Here is a 4424-nt window from a genome sequence, read left to right on the forward strand (position 1 = left end):
TTTGCATGCATGGAGGTGTTTCCACACACCACGATGCACGTCAGCGTCGTGCAGCCATCCATGCTTGTGTGTCATGGCAGCTCCTGTACTGCACCACAGGCATTTCTGTGCCCCCCTGGGGAGCTGCCACATTGCCATGATACCTCCTGTGGGTTCTTACATGAGACCATGAAGTTGGGGATTGCTCTGAGGGCTGTGTGAGGAGCAGCTGAGGTCACTCTGTTTGCTGGGCCCAGAGCAGGCTGAGGGGAGGCCTCATGGTGGCCACAGCTCACCACAGGGAGCAGAGGGCAGCGCTGAGCTCTGCTCTTTGGTATCACAACAGTGCCCAAGGGAACGGCGCAGAGCTGTGTTAGGAGAGAGTCAGGTGGGGGTCAGGGGAAGGCTTTGCCCTGGGGGGCGGTGGGCATAGAATGGGCTGCACAGGGCAGTGGGCCCCCAGGGTGGTGCTGTGTGGAGCCAGGGGCTGAGCTCGGTGATCCTCATGGGACATTCTGTGATCCTATAAAAGTTCCAGGCCTTGTGCGTATCCTTTATCTCCCATACAGCACATCTCCTGCTGTCCAGGCCCCGGCCGTTATCTTCTCACAAAGAAACACAACACTAATGACTTCAGCAGAGAAATGTTGAAGCAACCCCAGCACGCTTCTGTCTTCATCCCAGTGCTGGGCACTGCCGTTCTGCCCACAGGTCTCTGGTTTGCTTCAGTGCAGAGCTACAGTCCCCAGTTTTGATGCTATGTCATCCCATCCACACACGCTCCTTCTGCCCCTCGCTGCCCTGCAGGGAAGGACTGCTGCATGTTGACATCTCACCCCCGGGAGCACACAGCTCAGCACAGAGTCAGTAAGAGGGTGGTGATGTAACATGATTGAGAACTTGACCTCCAGATTATTTGCTTAAACTTCTAAATGCAGAGGGAGGAGAATATGCTCCAGTTGTGTGGGGCCAATGGAGAAACACACTCATGTTTGCCTGCAGCAGCTCGCTTGGTCCCTCAGCGCCCAGCATCCCGCCCAGCTCTGCTGGCATTATTAGCAGTAATGGTCAATGAGCTGTACCAGGAAGTGGGAGTAACAGAGATGTCAATTTTAGCACTTTGGGACAAAGGAAAATTAATGTTTGCTGAGCAAAAAGGATTTAAGAACCTATCAGGGAAAGGGAGGAGAAGGAAAAACTGTAAGCCTTTAAAGAAAGAACTATAGAAAATATTTAACAATGCTCCTCAAGGCTCGCCAAACAAGTAAAATACATTTTCGCCTGCTGGTTCACACGGATTTGACTTTTGGTTTGTGATTATATAAAGAGCTTTGCAGCACAGGTTTTAAGCAGGGCTTGAAGGTAAGTGGATCCCTGTGCCTTTGTATTGTTCAGGCGAGGAATGTGGCTGTGCACTACTGACAGACGCAGAAATTTGCAGCAGGTCAGGCCCGGGCTGCTGAGGGATTAGGTAGCTATCTGCTCCTGATGCTGCCTTAAGGCAAATTGAAATTTTCACAGAAAAAAAGAGAGGGGGAAGAAAATCACCCAACAATGTAACTAACCACCCTCCATTGGGCAAGGCAGCATGAACCGCTCAGCCTTCCACCTTGCTTTGTAACGTTGCTACAGCAATTAGATGGCCTGCTTGATTGGAGCATTGCTAATTCTTGTAGAATAAAAGAGATTGGGCCCAACTCTACATCGTTGGGGCCCTGAGGGGTCCTGAGGCTGACCTGGTGTGGGGACAGTTCTGGGGCTGCTGGCTGCAATACGATGAGGAGGAAAGCTTTAGGATGGGGAGAAGGGCATGCATGCTGTTGGGTCATGTTAAGTAATGCATTTCACATCATAAGGGTTTGATTTTGAGCACTGGTTATGTGTTATGGGACTAATGGCTGCAGGGTGGGCCAGGTGGGTGTCGCTGGGCTCTCCCCTGCCCTGCAGAGCTGCAGGCAGCAACCCTGCAGTGGCTGTGGACTTCCTCTGCGTTTCCTGAAGGAATTCACTTTAGGTAAGAACCACACGCTTCCAGACAGAAAGCTATGAGAGAGAAAGCTGCAAGCGTATGTAAACCAATAACTGAATTTATCAAAAGACTTAATAGCAACTCCCAGGCAGTGTTTTCTGCCTTCCAGGAGAGGAGATGAGGGGAAGTGTTTCAACAGTTCTGGCCTGCAAGGAATCAGTGTCTAAAAGCAGTGAGCACTGCTGTAGCTTAGCTGGGGCTGGGTGCCAGGCAGGGACCTGCTGAAAGCTGTGGGATGGGGAGCAGTGCTGGGGCTGAGCGGGATCACTCAGGCATGCTAACAGCCCAAAGATGAGCCCTTTCCTTCGCTGTTCTGCCAAGCCCAAGCCTGGCAGTGGCTGCCTCGGTCCTGGGGATGCTGCCAAGGGCAAGGGACTGTTGTCTTGCATGAATGCACGTGAAGGGTGAAGCTGGAGAGGACACAAACGAACTATTCAAGTTATTTTTTTTCTGCTGGTGATGGGCTGTGGTCTGTATGCCGTGTTGACCTACACAGACATGTCTGACTGTGGGCACTTTTGATGGCAGTCATGCTGAGAGCAGCACGTCCTGCTGCAGCTTTGAGGCTGGAGGTGCCCTGCTCTGATCGCAGGAGGAGGTGACAGGGCACTGAGTGTTAGCACCTTAAGCTGCAGATCTGATTTGGTGCCCTTAGTGTGGTATAGAGAGACTTCAGACTTTGAAAGGGGGGAAAGCGAAAGATTCTCACAGCAGAGAGAATGTGGAGAGGCACTGCCAGGCTTGCAGAGGAGTTAATGCAGCTGAACCTTGGTTATTGTTACTGTGCAGTACTCCAGCACTTGTAGCCTTGAAGAGAAGTCCTCAGGGTTATTTACATATCCAGAGCAAACAGGTTTCCTGTGGCATAGGGCTGAACTGGTCAGAGCACACAAAGGCTGTGAGCCAAGGGTCTTCATTTGAGCTCATTCAAAACCAAGAGCTGCCTGCTCAGATTGGTGAAAAGAACCAGGAGATTTTTCACACCCCTTGCTACGCTTCCTGAGTGACAGCAGCACACCTCACGGGTCCTGGTGCTCACAAGGAGACCATATTGCAGGGCTGGGAATCCCCTCCCTTGGCACCATTGTTGCAGCATCACAATGCTGTAACCCAGGTATTGCTACTTTTTCTTGGAGTATGATTTAAGGCTTATTGAATATAAATCTGCATTTCTGACTTCACTGGTACCTTTCAGCCCCTCCATGTGCCCCTGTCACCAGGATAGTTTAAGACCTCACCAAAGAAGCTTAGCTGTACTATTTTCTATTATCTGTAAGAATCCTGAAATGCTGAGCAAAGGCTTCTGCAGAGGAGCTGGGTCACCCAATCTCCATACTTTTGAAGGTTTTGAAAGCATCTGTCCAAGATGACAAGGCTGCATGTGGGGGTCCCTCAGCACAAGGAGACCAACATCTGCTTCAAGCCCTGCAAGAACCTTTGGAGAGCAGTGTAACACTGATGGCAGAGTGTCTGGTCAGATAGAGGGGATCATTGTGCAGGCTGGTGGGAGAGGCAGAGATACCCAAACCTTCCTGAGCTCTCCCAAGGTAGAGAAGCTGCAGAGTGGGATTTCTCTTGAGTGTGGTGACATAAACATATTGTAACTCCTCAAGAAATTAAGTACACTCAGGGGAGGCGCTGCAAATTCCCCCTTCTTTCATTCTCCTCCAGAATAATCCCTCTTAAAAGCCCTTAGGGAAGGTGTGGTTTGGCTGGGCTCACAGGGGCTGGCAGCTGACCACTTGCCTCGGGGCTGTGCTCAGTGCTGCACGTCTGCAGTTCAGGCCTGCCAACCTGCAGCAGTAATGCAGCTGGGATCCTGCACTGGCAGCTCAGGGGGTGACGAGGCTCTCCAGCTGGGGCTTTTATCCCTTTGCCTGTTGGTGGCATTAAAAAAAAGAACTGGAGAGCGGGCCATGAGAGCAGCCCTGTGGAGAGGGACCTGGGGGTCTTGATAGATGAAAAACTTAACATGAGCCAGCAGTGTGCCCTTGTGGCTCGGAAGGCAAATGGTATCCTGGGCTCCACCAAAAGAGGGGTAGCCAGCAGGACAGAGAGGTGATTGTCCCCATCTACTTTGCTCTTGTGAGGCCCCAGTCAACCAATAAATAAGACAGGAAGAACTGATGACTAACAACTGACATGGAGGAGGCTGAAGTTAATGTTAAAATTCATAGCCCTACGGAGGATAACACACTCCAATAGGAACACTCAATGATGTTCGTGACTCTCCACCCAAGACACGTTAAAAGTCAACCCAAAAGGGAACAGATTAGATTAGGATGTGAGGGAAAGTGCTGGAGGGTGCAGAGGAGGGGCGGGGAGAGAAATTAAGGAGACAAGAGAAACAGAGAAGCTGCGCTGCTCCTTCCCCACCAAGACAGGGATCCCTTCTTGCTAAGCACTGCCCCTTCAC

The sequence above is a fragment of the Meleagris gallopavo genome, chromosome 22 (genome assembly GCF_000146605.3).
Source record: "Meleagris gallopavo isolate NT-WF06-2002-E0010 breed Aviagen turkey brand Nicholas breeding stock chromosome 22, Turkey_5.1, whole genome shotgun sequence".
Lineage (NCBI taxonomy): Eukaryota > Metazoa > Chordata > Aves > Galliformes > Phasianidae > Meleagris > Meleagris gallopavo.